This window comes from Triturus cristatus, chromosome 6 (genome assembly GCF_964204655.1).
Source record: "Triturus cristatus chromosome 6, aTriCri1.1, whole genome shotgun sequence".
Lineage (NCBI taxonomy): Eukaryota > Metazoa > Chordata > Amphibia > Caudata > Salamandridae > Triturus > Triturus cristatus.
In genome coordinates, this window is record NC_140589.1 from 362,267,333 (window position 1) to 362,289,618 (window position 22,286).

Below are 22,286 nucleotides of genomic sequence, written 5' to 3' on the forward strand. Positions count from 1 at the left end.
AGAATCAGAAATGCCCACAGGGCAATTAGAAACGATAGCTTATGTAGGTAGGGGAAGACCTTGTAACAATACCAGATACTTTACTGATCCGATACGTCCGATACGTCCAGAATGTAATAGACATTTTCAAGCCCCTATGCTAAATACGAAGTCCCCTGAACACTTATTCCAGGCTGCTGATAAATTACTCCGAGACCGAAGGGGGTATCACATGCTCGATTCTATGGATGAACAAGAATTAGCCAGGTCAGCAGGACAATGGGCTGACAGTTCTGAAAAATACAGTGATGATGCGCTAGCACACACGTTTCTGAATCTTACCCCAGACGAACAGCGTTTAGCTGGTATATACATGATACAACACCTCCTTATATTATATAGAAGCCAACACTCCGATCCTGGTCCCCTACCTGATATACTGATAGAATTACTCACGAACAAATGGAGAGGTTCAGGTACTGATTTAATTAAAGAAATTCTAGAATATCGACACCAGTACATTGTCTTCGTATGCCCAGAACATGTTTCAGTTCCCCCCAAAGAAAGAAAAACGTATCACATAGACAGACAGAATCCCTTACGCGAAGTGCACCCAGTCAGAGGTGATGATAATACTTTTAAACGCGTGTTTGTGTACACGCCCATAACTAAAATTGAATTATTAGAAATGAAGAAAGTAGTACCTAGCCATGACAAAGACCCAGCAGGTTTCCACCGTGAGATAAAAGACATGTTACTCATGGGAGAGTATACATACCCTGACATTATGAAAATATTAAAAGTCTTATTACCTACCGGTATTTACGAGAAACTCAAAGAAAAGGAATGGGAGGTGGGAGACCAAAAGATAGATTGGACAGCCTTAGAAAACGAAGAAAAGGTCCGAGCTGCAGGTTCAGGGCTTGGGGAAAAGACTACAGCATTACCAGGATTATTAGTGCAGGTACTACCACGTTTATTAACTACGAAAAAGGAAGACTGGGGTGCAATTTCAGCCTGTAAACAAAAACAAGATGAAGACACTAGTGATTTCTATTCCCGATTTGAAAAATGTTTTGGTATTAATAGTGGCATAAAAGCAAGTAGTGAGTCGTATCTACATCTGTTTGTGACAAAATTAGTCGAAAATTCCTTGCCCCAAGTTAAGAGTAGAGTACTGAAATTCGAGAGTACTTGGCAAGGTAACACACCGTCACAGATGTTACAAATGTTACAATATCATCACAACAGAATTAGGGAAGAACAAGAACATGAACAAAGACGTATGAAAGACACGAAAATGAAAATGCTTGTTGCTCAGTCAGTTCCAGCTGACGGTCATAAAAAGGGTACGACGCAGTCCAATGATTCAGCGGGTCCTGTTAGAGGGACATGCAACTATTGTAAACAGCCAGGTCATTATATACACGATTGCGCAGTTCTGAAACATAATATCTCTACGGGTATAACGAAAGAGAGACCACGTCCGCCTAGACAGGATCAGATCCAACAACAAGTACCTCAGAATATACAGCCCATGCCAGCTGTACAACAGACTGCACCACAACAACAACAACAATCACAACAACAGCCACAGCCTATTGCTGCAACACAAAACACGACAACACAGATGTACCAGTATGCACAAAATGACTATCCAGAGTATCAGCGCTACACATGAAATAGCCTAGAGAGGGAAGTTGGCCTACCCCTTATTGAGGTTCCCGTAGATCAAGAGGGTCCTTACGTACAGAGTCAAGTATTAGGGAAAGACAGAAAGTTTCTACTTGATACAGGGGCAAGCAGAACCACTATCAGTCACAGCGAAGTCCCAGGGGCACCCCTCTCAGGCTCACAAAATATTTCCCTTGGTTTTTCAGGAAAGCCCACTATTAACGAAGTATCGCAACCACTTGCATTCACCGTTGGTCCATTGACACGGACTACAGATCTATTGCTTACGAAATCATGTCCAGAAAACCTGTTAGGTATAAAAACATTGAAAGCCCTAGGAGCTATAATATGCTGTTCTCCGGACGGAGTACGGCTATTTTTGCGTGACTTTAAAGGTCACTACGTGTCTAGAGACATGGATCACCGGTTACAGAATCTACCTGCACATTTATGGGCACAAGGCCCCACTGATGTAGGTTGTATGCACATTACACCATATCGAGTCACACTCAAAACAGGAGTGGTACTACCACGAATGCGCCAATACAAGTTACCGCCAGATGCTGTAGTGGCTTTACTGCAAATCATTGACAAGCTCATTGCACAAGGAGTGGTTGTAGAAACCGACTCCAATATATGTAATTCTCCGATTATTCCGATTCTTAAACGAACTGATCCAAAAGCACCCCCAGTATATCGATTAGTTATTGATCTGCGAGAATTAAACAAATGCATTGTACCACAATACCCCGTGGTCCCGGATATTTCTTCATTACTGACAGCTATTGATTCAGAAGCAACGTTCTTTACTGTAATTGACCTCAAGAACGCCTTCTTCAGTGTCCCAATCGATCCGGAAAGCCAATATTTGTTCGGATTCAGTTTAAATGGACGAAGTTTTAAATTTGCACGCGCACCTCAAGGATTTACAGAAAGTCCTAGCATCTACAGCCAAGCACTGAAAAGACAACTCGACAGTATCCACATGCCTGCTAACACTGCACTGCTTCAGTATGTCGATGATCTGCTGATCACCGCCCGAAGCGAACCCGAATGTGAAAAAGCATCACTGACGGTTTTACATTTCTTAGCCGACAAGGGGCACAAGGTGTCCCCTTCAAAGCTGCAATTTTGTGCCCAGCAAGTTGTGTACCTAGGGCACTTGCTGTCCAAATGGGGGAGACAGCTCACACCTGATCGCATCCAGTTAATTGTAAACATGCCACCACCCAAGACACAAAAGGAGGTACGGGCCTTCATAGGCCTCACTTCGTATTGCAGGCAGTGGATCCCCCAATATGCATTTTTAGCTAAACCACTCATTCAGTTGACAACACAGGAGGCAGCGACATCGACTGTCCTCCCTTGGACTCCAGAACATACACAAGCTTTTGAAGACTTAAAGAAAGCTTTATGCCAAGCACCTGTTTTAGCGACACCATGTTACAATAAGCCTTTTACACTCTTTGTTACTGAACGTGAAGGTACTGCTTTGTCAGTACTCACGCAGGAACAAGCAGGATCACACAAGCCATGCGCTTACTTTTCTAGCACCTTAGATCCCGTAGCTCAGGCTCTTCCTGCGTGTCTGAAATCAGTCGCAGCAACAGCTTTAGCAATCAGACAAAGCGATGCCATAGTGTTAGGACATCAATTGACAGTACAAGTACCACACGCAGTAGAGGTTCTCTTGAACCGGACCCAAACACAACATTTGACTATAGCAAGACTGACGGGTTATGAATTGACATTGTTCCAGCCACACATAGAAATCAGACGTTGTAGTACATTAAATCCTGCCACACTTTTGCCATTAAATGGAACAGACCCATTGGCACATGATTGTATTGAAGTCATTACTATTACGACGAAACCCAGACAAGACTTGACGGATATTCCATTATCAGATCCAGACCTGACATTGTATGTAGATGGGTCATGCATGAGAACAAATACAGGAGAGTTAGTGGCCGCTTATGCAGTCACAACAGACACTGAAGTTATTGAAACAAATTGTATCGATACCTTGTCAGCTCAAGCAGCAGAGCTTATCGCTCTGACACAAGCCTGTATTCAAGCCAAAAATAAGAAAGTCAACATATACACAGATTCACGTTATGCATTCGGAGTCGTCCACGACTTCGGAGTCCTTTGGCGAGAGAGAGGTTATTTAACTTCTCACGGTGCCAACATTCAACACGGTCCCCTTATTCAAGCTCTGTTAGAGGCAATACATCTGCCGACTGCAATATCGATTATGAAGTGCAAGGCCCATACGAAAGTGACTGACATTATTTCTCAGGGTAACGACCTAGCTGACAGAACAGCTAAACAAACTGCTCAGAATCAGACTCATCCAACTGACACGACAAAGACAATAGTTCCGACACCAACACACTGCATGACAGTTAAGGATCCCGCCCTTGATGTAATTGACATACAGACACATGCTACACCAGAAGAAATAAAGAGATGGACTGAATTAGGAGGGATCCAAACGGATCAAGGATGGATGACGAAGGGACAATCTATATGGTTTCTTCCTGACTCCATGATTCAAGTCATCATTAACACGATACATAGTCCAGCGCACCTAGGAGAGAAAGCTATGCTAGACAGTATTCAACACATTTGGTTCAATAAACACTTGCGAGCCGCAGCTAAACAGAAAGTACGTACCTGCATGATTTGTTGTCAGTTCAATCCAGGAAAAGGCGTACCTGTAGAACAGGGTGGATTTCAACCCCCCGATCACCCTTTTGAAGTCCTCCAGATGGATTATATCCAGATGGAACGATGTCGAGGATTCAAATATGTCCTCGTAGTTGTATGCGCTCTTTCCCGTTGGACAGAGGCGTATCCCGTCTCAGATTACACTGCCCCGACTACTGCCAAACAATTAGTTCGTGAATTCTTCCCACGGTATGGTTTGCCCCGTATCGTGTACTCAGATAATGGCCAGCCGTTCTCATCCGAGTTAATGAAGCACATTTCACTCTTGTTAGGCTATCAATGGAAATTCCACTGTGTCCAACATCCCGAGGCAGCAGGTCTCGTGGAACGTCATAATCAGACCCTGAAAATACGACTTGCAAAAATCTGTAGAGAGAAAGGTGTCGACTGGATAGTAGCCTTACCGGTTGCGCTCTTTTACATGAGAATGGTAGCACATTCTCGAACAGGGCTATCCCCGTATGAGGTGATCTTCGGTAGACCACCAAATATGTGGGGGACGCCTATACCTCGTAAGATCACTGATGTTGATTGTAATATGCTGACAGATTACCTGGCTTCCTTGATGTCTGCACTACAATCTTGTCGTTCACAGGTAGCTGCAGCTTTTCCCGATAACACTGAGGTGAAGCCTCATGAAGTGGTTCCAGGTGACCTGGTACTGGTGAGGAACTTCGACAGGAGGAGTCTGTTGGAGCCTCGCTGGCAACAACCGAAACTCGTTTTACTGACCACGAGGACAGCCGTGAAGATAGAGGGCCGCAAAGGGTGGTTGCACTCGAGTCATATCAAGAAATTTCATGGACTACCATTGGATTTAAACGTCCAGCCCTGCATTCCCTCACCGACTGACTCAAAACTTCCCTTGGTTGAAAAGACAGAAAAAGAGAACTATAAACTGAAACTAAGGTCTAGCAAGTCAGACAATTCGATTGTTTAAGTCCTCTCCAAGGTGAATCGGTTGAATTAAGTCTTTGACATGTATCCTCTAGACCGAATGAGAGAGAAAAATAGACAGAAACAGCTCAAGAAACATGCATACTGTAAATCACTTCATAGTCACTGTATAGTGACATTGTTGATTATGTTTTTTCTAAGTCTTATTATTATTACTGTAAGTATGCTGTTACATATGTACTATCCTATTTTCAAGCGTGCTTACAATGCTACTGCCGAACATTCTTTTAGCGAATTACCTCCGCATGAGTTGTCCTATAGATTTGCGCTGCGCAACAACACATTCATTAGTATGTTACATCATTCTCATCAGACCAGCAATGCTACAAATTGTTGGATATGTGGCCGACTCCCTCCCTATCAGAAATACAGGGGAGTTCTGCCCCTCTTTCCGTATCCATTCACACACAATGGCTCCTGTGGAGCATGGTTTAGTTTGATTAATTCCCTAGATTCAAATTCAGTAGTTTATCAAGACAACTGGGTATGGGGAAACCTGAACCTAGTTTTACTTAAAGTCTGCTACCCTAACAAGGAGGGACTTCCCAAAAGAACAGGGACTGATCTAGAAAATGAAGTATATGGATTAGGTAACTTTACACTTAACCTCATGATCCTGAATGTTGAATCCGAAGCTACACCAATCTTGCCCGCTATGTCAGTATTTCCAGTTAGAGGCGAATTATGTGTAAGAAAGAATGGTTCAATACACATGGGCCATAGTAAATGTACCACTGTAATAGAATTCAGTGATAAAGGCAAGTCTACATTTAGAGCTTCTCGTCACTCCTACTTCATCTGTGGTCACACCGCATACATACGCCTACCCCTAGATTGGGATGGTACCTGTTACATTGCATTCCTTCTGCCACCTGTTTTCCTAGCACCTCCTGATTATCATAGAAATACCAATCTAGTACACCATAGACCCCAGAGAGATATCCCGATTGTTGACAACACCGAAACAGCATGGGAACAATATACAGACTTCAATAAAGGTCTCTTTCCTTACATAGGTGTTGTCTCAAACAGTAAACTGATACGCAGATTAACTAGAACCCTTGAAGCAGTAGTGAATGAAACTACCTCTGCCCTAGGCAACTTAACAGAGGAGCAGTCTGCGATGCGGATTGTTGTTCTTCAAAATCGTCTTGTCCTTGACGTCATTCTGGCCGATAGGGGCGGAGCTTGTAGGGTCATCGGATCAAGTTGCTGTGTTTTCATCCCAGAAAACGCGCCATCCGTATATAAAGCCATAACTCGTCTTCACAAGATTGCAAACCAGATACATCAGAATGCAGGCACCTGGACATGGTCCGGTTGGTTCCGGAGCGTGTTGTCAGCCTGGGGATGGAAAGTCCTATCCTTCCTAGGTATTGGCCTTCTCATAGTATTCAGTTGCTGCCTATGTTTACAATGTGGACCAGCGATTTGTGGCCTGTGTGCCACATCGTGTATTCCACGTTCAAGTTTTCATTCAAGATCCCGGAAGAAGAAAGAAGAACAAATGATGTTACATGAACAGATTGATGGATTCCTGAAGATCGATATTTCATGAGGGTCCGTAGGGGACAAGGAGGGAATGAGGAAATATGAATTTTTATGGTCAATTGTGTCCCCTATCTTAGACCCCAACGGCTCCATGTACATGCTACAAGTACATGTATGTTCCCTCCAGTTCCAGCTATGAAGACGCAAATACATGTGCGTCCAACGTTAACATGTCCTCTTTCATATCTGCCATGAATGGGCCGGATATTCCATTCCTAAGTATGATTGGCCACCGACTTTATATGGTACACTTTTCACGTTTTACAGTTCAGGCGAGTAGGCCCTGAATTCTGCCATCAAGCCTTTTCCTGCTTCTGCCTCTGAAATGCTCCAGCCTGGACCTGCATCTGTATCCATGAACTTTGTCTTACCCCCTGCGCGGCTAACGGTGCCTGACGCGGCCTGTTGCCTGCCAAAAACTGTATTCAGCCTTCAAGTTATCTGCTCCGTTCCTCATCCAATGCATTCCTGTCTAAGTAGCTTAGGTAAACATCCCTCTAGCTGCAGAGCAAAGGGCCCGGCCTTACTGTCTCCGTGCAAGTAATTCATAGCCCCTGTTACCATGGAAGATTCCTGCCCCCTCGCATCTCATGTAGACACCTAGACGCTTGTACACGCACTAACAGTCAGTATAGAATAGGATTTGTCCGCGAAGACATTTACTTCCAGATAATATAGTTCCTTAAACACAAGATATTAGATATGATTTAGGACTAGGTTGTCCTGACACCCCAGACTTCTGTCTCCACATGTAGGGCTAAATGTCAAGTTCCCTTCACCCTCTAGTTGCACGTCAATCACACGTCATGCGGCTGCGCGCGCATCTCTGCCAAATATTTCTGCTGACACTGCAGGATTCTCTTATGGATCCACCCACTTGTGACATCATCATAATGACGTTTCTAGTATACGCCTATTATTACGCCTATTTTCATTACGTATGTGTATTCTTATCTGTATTATCAGCTGTTACGCCTCCTGCATCTGTCTTAATGTAATGCTTTTCATATATATATGATTACTTGTCAATAATGCATTGCCTATCCCTTCCTGAACCTTCGTGGTGATGGAATATGATTGCCTGGTTCGAACCATAATTCCTTTGTAAGGAATAAAGTCCTTTTCAGAACCTCTAATACCACGGATTCTGCCTCTTATTTTGACTGAGTTATTCTTACTAGACGTTACCGCATAAAAAATAGTACAGGTAATTTAAATATTTACCACAACGTTATAGTTAGGAATTAGCATTTAAAAAACCTCAGAAATTCACTGAAAAAACCATAGGTTTCAGGGGTGTTATAGTTAGCTGGACTTTTCACTTGTACAAAACCATTGAAATTCCCCCGTTATAGTTAGTTCAGCTAACTATAACTCGCGCGCCCGCAATGCACTGCTGATGATGTCACATATTACATCACTCATGACATGGTCAGTGACATCACTCATGACATCACTGATGACATCTCAAATGACATCACTGATGACATCACTGATGACATCATCCAGTGAATGTGTGTTTTTCTGAAAATTAAATATGTTTTATATATGTATATCTCAAGGTCGATGGAAGAATAAATGGGTATATAAGTGTCTAAATGGATGATTTGTTTTTGAAAAATTGATTGTGTAACTGACTGATTAAGTGTATCTTAGTGAATACATGGCTTAGTGAGTAATGTTTAAATATGTAAATATCTGTATCAGTCTCTCACTTTGTGTATAAGTGGCTGAATGGGTTGGTGAGTAGCTACATGGGTGTCTATATAGGTTATTAGTTGTTTTTTTTGAGTATCAGTCTGAGTATCTGCATGGTTCGGTGGGGGTATTATGTAGTGCATAGTTGCATGAATGAGTGACTCACTGTTTGTATGTGTTGAAGACAGCATTTGTGCTGGACTGTATGGGTGGATGAGTGTGTGTATGGGTGTGTTAGTGAGTGAATGACTGTCTCAATAGTGTTTTTATGAGTAACTACATATGTTTTAAACTAGTATATGTGACTATTGGTGTATATAAGTGAGTATATGTGAGAGTGAGAGATTGAAAGAGTTCCTGTATGAATAAGTATGTGTTTCTATAAGTGATTGTTTAAAAGACTAAGTATGTGTAAGTTTCCGTAGAAGTAAGTGTGGTGGTGTGTGTATAACTGTATATGCAAGTAAATGTATGTTTGATTCTTTATTAGCATGAGTGACTATGTGTGTGAGTAACTCTATGGATGAGTGGCATTGTGTAACAGGATGTATAGGTGTATGAGTACATATGATGAGTGAGTACATGTATGAGTGACTGTATAGGACTGTTGGTGAATGAGTGGATGTGTATGTGGATCTTAGAATTACTGAAGAGGTTGTTGTAACTGGTATTGGTATGTCCATTGTTTTGAAAATTTTAGTCTCTATTTTTGAATGTGTGTATCAAAGGTTATATTAGGGTGAGAGGAGGTCTGCCACTCTATCACAAGGATGATGTCATCAGTGATGTCATCAGTGATGTAATTTGAGATGTCATCAGTGATGTCATGAGTAATGACACTGACCATGTCATGAGTGAGTTAATATGTGACGTCATCAGCAGTGCATTGCGGGCGCGCGAGTTATAGTTAGCTGAACTAACTATAACGGGGGAATTTCAATGGTTTTGTACAAGTGAAAAGTCCAGCTAACTATAACACCCCTGAAACCTATGGTTTATTCAGTGAATTACTGAGGTTTTTAAAATGCTAATTCCTAACTATAACGTGCCTGAAACCTATGTTTTTTTCTGTGAATATATATATATACATCTTTAAAAAAAGAAAAGAGTGCAGGGTGGGAATACCCTGACCCCCTAACTGTGGACCTTTTTTGTTAATTTTTGCCACAGAAAAGTTACGGAGCATCGAATCTGCTGCTGCTGCAAAAAAAAAAACAAGGGCAGGCTCCAGTGCTTATTTCGCTTAAAAGGATCAGAGGAGCTGCTGAATCTTCTGAAAAACCAAACTATGTTTGCATTTGTTGTAGAAGCACTCACTACAAAAGCCAAAGTTGCAATGTTGTTCTGTACCCAGAAGCTGAACAAGAGAACAATGATATGTGGCAATAATTTGCTATATATTTATTCGCAAAAGAATGCTTTGATTTGTCAACACAACAAATTATATGCAAGTACTGTTATGATCAGTTAGAAGATAATAAAATGCCAGCTAGAGCAGTGGATAATAAGTTAGAAATAGTTTCAATTCCACAAGCGCTTAAAAATGTAAATGTTTTTAATCCATTCTAATATAATGTGTACACCTATTTTGGGCTATAGTTCGTATGGAGCCGAAAACATGGAAGCTCCCACCAACTAACCTTCAGAAAGGCCTTAAAGGAAGACTACTTACTTTTAGATTTTAAGCTGAATTTTTAAACTGTTGGTGTTCACACAGAGGATCATGAACCAGTTGCCATTCTAGTAAATGGTGTGTCTACAAAGAGTTACAAAATCTGGTAAGAATTAGTGGATGTTAGTAAAGTTAAAAAAAACATTGTGCCTTGTACAAAATAATGTTTATTATAAAAATGTTGATGTTGTTTGAGATATGATGGAGGCTGTAACATCACCATCAAGTGGACAGATTGAAAACGTGAATCATTTCATATCAGAAGAGATTCATGAACACTGCAGCATCCATCATCTGCATTCTAAAGACGTCATCAGTGATGCTATTGATCTCTTTCAAATGAAGCAAGCAAAAGGAGCTCCCATGAGTTTGTGGGAGAAAAGTTTAGAAGCTTTCTATTTTCCATTGCTGATTCCCACTGGAGAAGATGGTCATTTTGATGACCACCCTGTACAGACCACAGCAGCTGAATACCGGTCAACAAGATTATACTCAGAGGATCCACGATTTCGACAGGGTATTCCTTGCATATTCCATCTTCTGTTTGAGAGTGACTTACTGACCTTCCAAATGCTATTAACCATCTACTTAAAACAGAAGTTAATCTTTCAAAATCTGTCTGTAAAGAAATTCATTGACAAAAGTCATGGCAAAGACGAAAACTTGGCTTACAAATTGATTAATTTTCTGGTGTGCAACGTGGCACCAGTATCGCTGTAATGCAGAACTCAAATGTATATTGAGAAATCTAAGGATAGCTACTTGTTTTCTGACACACATCTGTGCTGAGTGTGCATGGGATGACCTGCTTGAATTTTTGAGAGAAGCAAGCTCTGATATTAAAAACATCACAGTAAAGACAGCTGGAGAACTTTGCTCCTTGGATGTTTGCAGATATTTTAACCACAGGTTTCAAGCTATGATTACTTTCATCTGCGCAAAACAAATCCTCCTCTTGGAGAGGTAACTGATTTCTTTTGGCAGAAAGAATTCCAAGTAAGAGGTGTTCCTCATATTCACATGCAGTAATGGATAAAGGATGCACCAACATTTGAAACAGACAGTGATGAATCTGTCTTGTCTTTCATACAACAGTATGTGACATGTGCAGGAGGTGGTGTTGAAAAGGGCTTGAAACAACAAGTTCTACGGTTTCAAACTCATAGATGTAGAAAGTACTGTAGTCAAAAACACAGATGCAACAAAACATTTTACACAAGATTTGGATTCCCACGACCTGTGATTTCACAAGGAAGAGTGAACAGCTTTATGTCTGCAGTCAGACATACTTTGACACAGAAATCACTGGAAAACACATAAAACCTGAGAACATAGGCCTCCTAATTTATAAATTCATACAACCCTGTGACTCTGAAGATGTGGAATGCAATTATATGTCTACAATTTGCTGCAGACAACTCCTTCGCTGTTGCTCGGTACATCACTTAATTCATTACAAAATCATAGGAGACAAAGATGAAGGTGATGTGGGAGAAGATTTCTGCGGAAAAGAGTTAATCTAAGTGATTTTACAGATTCATCTTGAAAATGCTTTCCCATGAAGAGATGGGCTAGTGTTAGTGTTGTGACTGGCAGAGATTAGCCCACTTGTTTTCAAAGTCAAGGGGAATTGTTTGAGTATAGGCTTAGCAAGTACATTGACTAGAGTGTTAAAGTCTTTTGCCAGACATTTTGGGCCATATGTAAGTAAATTATATTTACCGATTCTTAAATACCGAATTTTACCGATTCGGTATTTTTGAATCGGTAAATGTAATGTAGGTAAAATATTACTGAATCGGTAAGTGTCGGTATTTTAGAATCGGTATTTACCGATTCGGTAATGGCAACTGGCTTCCCATTCATTCCTATGGGCCTGGAGGCCCATAGGAATGAATGGAAAGCCAGTTGCCATTACCGAATCGGTAAATACCGAATCGGTAATGGGGGAGGCATCATCATGGGTTGCACCCCTGATTCGTCCATGTGTGCACATGTGGCGCACATACATGCCCTAAGGGCATGTATGTCTGCCACATTGCACACTTCAAAGTGCACAAAAATGCTTTTTTACAGCTATTCGTCATTTACCATCAACTTTTAGTTGGTGGTAAATAACGAATCCCCACACCAACGACACACTCCCCCTACATCTCATTTCAGGATTCGGTATTTACCGAATCAGTAAAATTACCGATTCGGTAATTTTACCGATTCGGTAAATTACCGAATCCTGAAATGTGCCCCCTACATACCAAAAGCCTAAATACCGGTCGGTAATGGGATATTTACCGAAAATCGGCCATTAACGACCGAAATTAGGCTTCCTACATATGGCCCTTAGTATCTAGCGGAGTTTGACCTGGAAATTACAGACAATGTGAAAACAAATATTTTGGATACATTTAAAAAGAAGTCTGCATCTGGAATACATGTGCCTTTGTGAAGCACTTCAATACTACAGATACAAAAGGAATGTGACAGAAAACATAGACGGATAATATTCAATAGTTGAATGTGATGGTTGTTTGATGAGACACAGCAAAGGAAATCTAATTAACTACAGAAATCTGAGTTTCCAAACTGCAAACAGAAGAGAGTTTTTCTATTTGGTTCTTCTGCAACTGTTGGTGTGATGACTCAGAACCAGCCGCGGTAGGTAGTAGGAGTAACTGCAGGGCGGTGACGTGGGGAGGTGGAGGGGCAGGGTGGGGGGTAGTAAACTATGGATTATGGAGGTTTACAGGTAAGTTAACATATAAATTAATAAAACGAATTTCGTTGCGTGCACTGCATCGCATTTGGGGATGCAGTGCACGCAACAAAATTTGTTTTATTAATTTATATGTTAACTTACCTGTAAACTTCCGTAATCCATAGATTACTACCCCCCACCCTGCCCCTCCCCCTCCCCACGTCACCGCCCTGCAGTTACTCCTACTACCGACCGTGGCTGCTCAGAACTACTTGGAGACTACAATAACCACAAAGATTCTTTCAGTTTTGTAAAAGACAGCATTAAGTGTCCAGTCTTTTCAACCTACTTGTAAATGTTGAAAGATGACATTGAACAGGAAGAAACCATTGTTGCTGAAGTAGGTTAGGAGAGTTCACAAAACAGCCAAAGTCCTGCACCACTGAGTCAAGATCCACGTGGACAACTGATTATATCAAATGAAGCAGCCATAAGTGAAGTGGAGACTGCAATGCAGGAAGGAAGAGAGGAGCACTTACTAGCACAGAAGAATGACAAACAGAAAGAAATATATATTGAAGTAAAAGGATAAACAGAGCATGGATTTCTGCATGAGAAGAAAGCATGTGAATGCTCTGCATTTAAGCCAATTCTACTATGCATCAGTCGCCAAGCTGGCATTGGGAAAAGCTTAGCATAAGGGGTCAAGAGTATTGAAGAAACTGAAGCTTGTGACCATCGATAAGGTGAGCATGGTTTCAACCGTAATGCTTGCCTTCATACACCTAAGAATGCAGCAGATTTTAAAAACAGAGTATGACGTGCTGTTTTGAGGAAATGATTTATTTGTCTTTGGTGATCTACTGAAACTCAACCCACCAAAGGATAGCCTGTTTTCAAGACACTTCTTCATAATGAAACAAGACATTTTGGGGGAATTATTGGCAATGTAAATACTTGGTTAATCTTTAAATATAAGAAACTAGTGAAGAATATGTGTCAAGCATCTGACGTGGAATACAGAAACATCCTGAAGAACATTAGAGTAGGAGTTCTGACAAAGGAGGGAAAATATGGTTTGGAAAGTGGACTTACCAAGAAACCTTTAGGGTGTCTACACCCTTTAAGTGACCACTTCCATGTGGGAAGGGGCACTCCCCTAGCCCTGATAGGTTATTTTCCCACCATCCCATGATGATGGATTTTCAGGAGAGGGCTTCACATCGCCGGCCATACCTTAGGGGTGGTGCTGGCTGAATGTGGACACTCATCCTCATCTAACTAATTTTACCACCTGTCCTCATGCCAAATATGGAGCAGGACTGGGGGTTGCATCCCCTACTATCTAGGGAAGCCTGGGCTGCACTCTAAAGGTGTCATCACCTTAAAAGCTTCCCCTTCTGGAAGATCATTCAGGTATGGAGGAGGTGTGAAGTACCTCTGCCCAGAGCAGGCTTTGTTCTTGGCCTCTGAGAGTGCTTGCTCTCACCCCATAAGGTCAGAAACATGTCTGGTGGTGGCCGGATGTCTATGACTAGTCAGACATCACACCAGTGTTTAGTAGGTTTTCAGGGGACCCTCTAAAGGGTCTCCGGCATGCATTTATTAATACATCCAACATCAGTGAGGATTTATTAAGACATGATGTTTGGTACTTAACATCCTAGGGTACAGTGAAGCCACCATGGAGCTAGAAAACTTGTAATGACAAGTATCCAGCCCATGTGCTTTTTACGGCTTCCCTGTGCACTTTTAATATCTAAGAGTGGCTCTGATATTGTAGGGTCATATCTGCTCATGTGGAGATGTCCACACATGGTGTATAGTTTACCCTGACTTAGGGCTGTAAGGCTTGCAGTAGGTGTGACATACCTATAGCTCATGCAATGTATGAGGCCATGGCACACAGGGCTGAGTGCCATGTCGACTCTTAGCTTTTCTCTGCACCAAGACACGCAGACTGCAATGGCAGTTTGCATAGTCTTGGTGAGGGGTCTCTGGACTGAAACAATTGGTGCTACAGCTCCAGAGGACCCTCCTCAGTCCCAATGCTCTAGGTACCAGGAGTACCATATAACTAGGGGCTTATAGGGGTAGCTGAATAGGTGCCAATCGTTGTACATTTTTAAGGGAAGAACACTGGTACTGGGAGCCTGGTTGGCAGGGACCCAGTATACCTCAGTCACAGTTGCATCAAAAATCAGGCAAAATGTGGGGGGACTGCAATAGACACCCAGTTTCTCCCATCTCCCATTGACATCTATGAAAATGTATAACTTAAATAATACTTACTTTGGAATTGTGTTCTTGGTCTGAAAAATTATATAAAAATCAATGTTTTTACAAATTGGTCTCAGATTTATGCTTGAGTGTTTGCCTCATTTATTGCCTCTTTGAGTACAACAAATGCTTAGCACTACCCTCTGATAAGCCTAACTTCTCGACCACAGTACCACAAACAGCGCATTAGTATTACCTACTTTTACCTCTGCATACCACTATGGGAACCACTGGACTCTCTGCACAGTGTACTTCATTTCAGTACACTAAATAGAGAGCCAGCATCCTACTGTGCCATTTGATAGATTGATGATTGATTCAAAACGCAAACCAAAATATATCCTGCCCAAATTGTAAATCAGACATTATGTCTGCTGTAGGGAATTGCCTCCTTTCTACATGTTTAGCCCCCACTTTTTACCTGATGTCTGATGTAATTTCAAACTATAAGTGCATTCGGTCCCTACTAACCAGTGCCAGATCTCATTTCTCAAAAACTGTAGCACGATTGGCACAACTCCTGTTTCCCCTGTAAGCCAGAGTAAATGGTACCCCTGGTACCGAGGGCATGGGGACAGACGAAGGTCCCCTATAGATCCCTCACCCAGACCTGATGGTGCTGCTACTGCAGGCAGTGTGTCTAGTTGCAGGACAAACCACAGAGTCGACATGGCACACAGCTCTGTGTGCCATGCCACCCTTTCACTGCATATGATATAGGTAAGTCACCCCTATGGGAGGCCTTCTGCCGTAAGGCAGGGTGCACTATATCGCCTGTCAGGCACATCAGCATGAGCATGTAGGCCCCTACAATGTCCAGCCCATTCTGTGCATTGTAAGTGAATAGGGAAGCCTTAGAGAGCACAAGGGCTGGATACTTGTCAGCACAAGTCTCCTAGCTCCATGATGGCTTCACTGATTTCTAAGATGTTTGGTACCAAACATCTTTTCTTAATAAATCCCTGTTGATACCAGTATTAGATTTATTAATAAATTCACACAGGAGAACCTGCAAGAGTGTCCCCTGAAACATACTGATCACTGGTGCTGTCTCTGTCCAGTTTTAGCCAGCCTGCCATCACCAGCACCAGACATGTTACTGGACCCCTGTGTGGAGAGACAGAGCTCTGCTCTAGACGGAGGTGGTCACACCTTTCCCCTGCAGGATCTGCCTCAACATGAGTGGGAATTTTAAAAGACATGTAACCTTTGAACCCTGCTCCCAGCCCTCTGCTGTTAGAAGGAGATGGCGACCCCCTGACCCTCCTCCACTTTCAGCAGGAGGACTGGTGGGAAAATAGGTAAAGTAGGAGGTGGTACTACCTTCACCCTGGACCACCCCTCAGGTGGGGCAGGAGAAGCAGACCCCACTTTTCAGTATCCACCATCTTGAGGATGGGGATTGTTGCCTATTAGGATTCAGGGTATGCCCACCCCCCACGTGGGGAGAGCATGAAGAGGATATTGGTGCCCTACAAGTAGGCAGCCCATTGGCTACTACCTAGCCCCCCCAAAACACACCCCTAAATTCAGTATTTAGCTGGCTCCCTGAGAACCTGACTTCAGATTTGACGGACACAAGAAGACAATGGAAGAAGAACGCTGCGATTCAAGAATTGTGATCCTTTGCAGAAGAAACTAGCACAAACCCCCGCAGCTGCTCAAGACTTGACCACTGCAACCCACTGTCCTTCCTGATACCTGTGAGGCTTCCAGGCAACCCCAGAACCCTCCAGCCTTTTACACATTACCAAGAACCTCCCTTTGGCCTAGAGGCTCTAGTCCCCGGTGACCACCGGTAAAGAACCACAGTGGTTGAGGACCAGCACTTGTGTTGACGCGACACACTGTAAAGAAACTTTGCAGCATGCCTCTATCTCCTAGAGGAATCCTCTCAGAACAGCGACCAATGCTGGAAACAGCCCTGCTCCTGAGTACCCATACCCTTGTACCTGTGGCCCTGATGGGGAAAACAACACCACTTTCAAAACTGCCTCCCCTCTGTGACGGCCTGCCCTACAACCCACCTGTGGCCCAACCCTAGTCAGTGAACTCCGACATCCAGCACCCACGACTTCTGGTACTCCTGCTCCAGGTGCAACTCGACTCCTGCTGTACCCAATTCCTCGTCCTCCAGAAAACTTCATCTAGCTGTGAAGAATACCTCTGATCGTCCCAGGTAGCGCGGTCTTCCTCAACTCCTCAACGGAGTCCTCCTTCCACTGAAAGCAAGTGCAACTGCCTCGGCGATACTCCAACATCCAAAACTACACCTTCATCCCAGAAATTGTGACTGCTGGTCTGGCGATGCTTCCATAGAATTCCAGTGACCTGCTGCCAGCGACCATGATGGTAACGGTGTTGGCAATCTACTGAACTCCATTAAAGCTATACACCTCCTGGGCTTCCACCACTGACCGCGATGGTAAATATTTGACAGTAAAGACTGCTGTGTGCCTAGACACTGAGGCTACTGCATACTTTGAACTGCATTGCCTTTTTTTCTGACTACTACAGTCTACAAATTATTTATTGAAGTGTTAAAGTGTTTTAAAACTGTGTAAAGTATATATCTGATTCGAAGTCTTGCTTCTCAAAACCTATATAAAGAAACGTGTTATTTTTATACAAAATTTGTCTCATATTTTTTCTTGAGTGTGTGTCTCATTTATTGCCTCTATGAGTACAACAAATGCTTGCCACTGTCTTCTGATAAGCCTAACTGCGTTCCCACACTATCACAGAAAGAGAGTTAGTATTATCTACTTATTACCTCTATCTTCCTCTGGGGGTACCTCACACTCTCAATATAATGTATTTCATTTTAGTACACTGGACAGAGAGGCAGTATCTTACATCTACAATCCATCTACAAAGAACAGGGCAATACCATTTATTAATGTTACAACGATGCACAGCAGATGGATCTAAACTGGAAACCAAAATTACAAACTCCAAATCTTGACAGGTATACAGTTCTGGAAGACCTTACAGTATAATAGCTGTTATCTTTCATGATGGCGTTAACATAACTTCTGGTCACTACACTGTATATTTAAAGACTTAAAGCAGATGGACGGAATACAATGACAGTAAACTTAATTTCAAACTAAACTGTCTTTCAAACTATGACATTCTTACCTCTTGTTTCTTTAACCAAAGTTCTAAAGAGTATTTTTCAGAAAAAGTAATATATAGTGTTTCTTGTACGTGGATCGTCAATGTTTTAGACATCATTCAGCCTATCAAGGGTGATGTCTTCAAAATGTTCTCCAAAATTCAACAGTCCTTTGTCTTACAGAAAGGACTTAATATAACATGTAGATACTACTAATAAAAGGTTGCACTGGAACACAATGAGACAATGGAATCACGGCAACCTTTCAATTGATACCAAAAGTTTTTTTCAAACTTTGGATTTGTCACCTCTTGTTTCTTCAACTAAACTTCTGTGTACTATTTTTAGATAAAAAGGTAATATACTACATTTCATCTACATAGTTGATCATTGTTCTAGAAAGTTTTTAGCCTACTAATGGTGATATTTTGAAAAGGATCGTTAAAATTCAACTATGGATTACATTTATTAGTTGTTGTGTACCAGGTATAATTTTAAAGGGAAAACTTTGAAAGTACATTTGATTACATTAGTGTAGTAAGTGTAGGTAAAACAACAGTTAAATTAATTGAAGTGAGCGCAATGCATGGTGTCACTTAATTACAGTGGTGTATGGTGCAGTTATATATTTTTTCCGACAAACCATACAATTGTTTTTCCCCACTGTTCAAAGATGAAGCTTCATATAGTACATCGTTTATGGTGTATGAAAGCTGAGAACAGTAAACAGGGAAAATAAAGTGTTTTACGTTATTGCAATATACTGTTACAGCAAGAGCAATATATACTGGTATGTTTCTTAAATTTTGTAAATCAAATACTAACTTTAACTTTGTATTTTATGTCGTTTGCAATAGGTTTTGGCGTGATATGTGCTTAGATGTATCAAGATACATGTACTGCAACAGACATATTTCTATTGCATAGTCATGCAGAGGGTCTTCATGTATAAAAAGCAGATGATACCCATTCCTATCAGATCCTTTTACCAGGTAGGGATGCTAGACAACTCCCATGCAATTGATTGCTGTTTTTATGAGCTCTGACATCTGATCCTAAATCACCCATACAGGTATTCACATATCCACTCATTAATTCATACACCCACTCACCATACAGGTACTTACACAGCCACTGAGTCATCCCTTCAGGTACTCCTGCACCCTCTCACACACTCATATAGGCACTCATGTACCCTTTTACTCACTCATAAAGGAATCACACACAGTTACTAACCCATACAGTCCCTCACACAAACTCATTCATCCATACAGCCACTCATCCACACTCTCACTCACCCATATACCTACTCATACTGCCTTTCACTCACTCCTGCAGTTAATCTCATACCCACTCAGTCACTAATAAAGCCAATCATGCAATCACTCACTCAGAAATACAGCTATTCATGTAGCTACTCACTCACATATACACCCATTCACTTACTTATACAGGCACTCCCACAAACACTCACACACCCATACAGTAACTAACACCAACACTCACTCCTCTATACAGCAACTCACACATTCTGTCACTCACTCATACAGTCACATATGCAAGCACTAGTCATGCAGTTAGTCATGCACCCATTCAATTACATATACAGACACTCGGCACACATTCAATCAGTCATAGACCAGTCATGCACTCATTCACTTACTCATACATCACTGACACACTTATTCACTCACCCATAGAACAACTGACACACCCACTCACACCTATAGTCTACTAACACATACTCCCACTAACTCCTACAGCTACTCACACAACCAGTCACGCACTATAATAGAGACTACTATAGCCACTTACTTACTCACACAGCTACCAGTACATATACCTGTTCACACATTCAATCAGTTACACAACCATACACTCTTGTAAACCCTCTGTAACATACTAATAGACATAGCAAGACACATTCACACTGTTACAAACATACATTTAACATATCATTTTTCCTTCTTAAACTGGACTGGGAGGTTCTAACAAGAAAAAAAAGTTTGTTGATTTTTTGATCAATATCGAAAAAAAAAGTTGTTTCTTCAGAAACAAATCCTGAAATGTCCTTTGGAAAACAAGCACAGAAAACAGAAAGTGCTCTAGTACTTTAAAAATAAATTAACAATTGTGTGCATTAATGATCTGCACTAGAGTAGGGATAGCTTGTTCAGCTATAAGTAATGCTATGCACTTTAGGCAAAAGAATGCCAACCGTAGCAAATTCAGGAATAGTATTTAGAATGCCCGAAATGTGTCCAGCAGCAAATGATGTGCCTGCTTCTCCTCTGCAGCAGCGGAACTTCCTTGCTGGCTCTTCAATCTCTCCATTTTGGCTCTTGCTAGATGTTTTCCATGGATAGTTCTCAAATGCTTCTACATACTTGAAGTACCACATGAGTCCTTTTTCTCACTTCCACGAGACAGAAACTTCTGGAAGAGAATGCACATCACATTTTGCATGTTGACTTTTTTTCTCCCACTGAGATCGAGAAAAACTGCCAAACAATGATTTTGTTTTTTTCTGAACTTCTTCTGCCTCCACTGAAGCATTGTCTTGTTGTTCTGCAAGACCTTTTGGAGCAGCTGTCATCTTGATCCAGTGAAAAAAACACAATGTAGATCACCATTCCAAAATACAGAATGGTCAGTGGCAATAGGAAAGTGTGAAAAATCACAGCCACTCCTAAAACATGGAGGAAAGGGGTGGGACCTTCCTGTAGTCATATTATAAAGGTGTTTCACCTATCAAATGCATTTGATTCTGCTTCACATGGGATGCATGACGTCACCATGGCAGTGTTGCGACTTCACAAATTACATTGAATTTTTTTTTTAAATGTATTTCCTCTATAATTATACTACTTTTCTTAGCCTATTAGTAAACCTATTTCCTTAAAGTAAACCTTGAAAGTGTCTATATATGTGTTTTACAACTGCCCAAAAAAGCTGAAGTAGCGTACCCAGCGTGACTTTGCAAATATGTGCTGTCACGGTATGCAACAGCATCACGACTCCTGAAAGACTATTAAGACAACTACTACTTTCCTTACCCTATTACTAAACCCCTTACCTTAAACAAAACCTTTAAAGTGTCTATGTATGTGTTTTACTACTACCAAAACTGCGCTGGGGTCTTGTACCCACCGTAACGTGTTGCGACGGGTGTGCAACTCCAAATTTATTTAGGAAAAAAATAACATAAATTTCAGTAACATATTACTGTACACACCTCACAACCATCCATGTTTTGCCAAGATGAGGGGCAGCCAAAATGCCACCCCAGCTCTTATCCCACAATATTTGTTGACAAGTTATTGATAATGAGAAATATGACCACAACTCTACCCAGCAAAGTAACACTTACTTTGTATATTTGAAAGGAAGAAACATTGTTTGGTGGATATTTACATCTTTGTACACCTGGGATGTCACTTCAGAGGGGTGGTTTCAAGAGTTACACCCTCCTTTTTAATGTCTTTTCTGATAAGCAGTTGGGTAGCGGTGCTTTATTCAGGTATTGTGAGATGTCAGTCAGATTTCAGCACACACTCTCTCCTTTGTTTTGAAAGTCCTTGGAAATATTGGTTATTTTGCAAAATATTGTGGGGTTTTTCTTAACACTCCTACCAATTAGTATTCCTCTTCTTTTCAAAGCCCCATAGAGCCACTCCCACTCCCACTGAGAAAGCAACACAGCCATTCCCATACCCACAAGAGATCCATACAGCCACTCACACATATGCACTCACACACCCATACAGCCACTGAAACACACACTCACACACTCATACAGACATTCACACAACCACTCACATATCATGTTAGAAATACTATCACCCATTAGTACTACATATAGTTTACTCACTTAACTTATAGAAGAGCTTAGTATATGTCTTTAAACTGAACACAATTTTACGAAACAC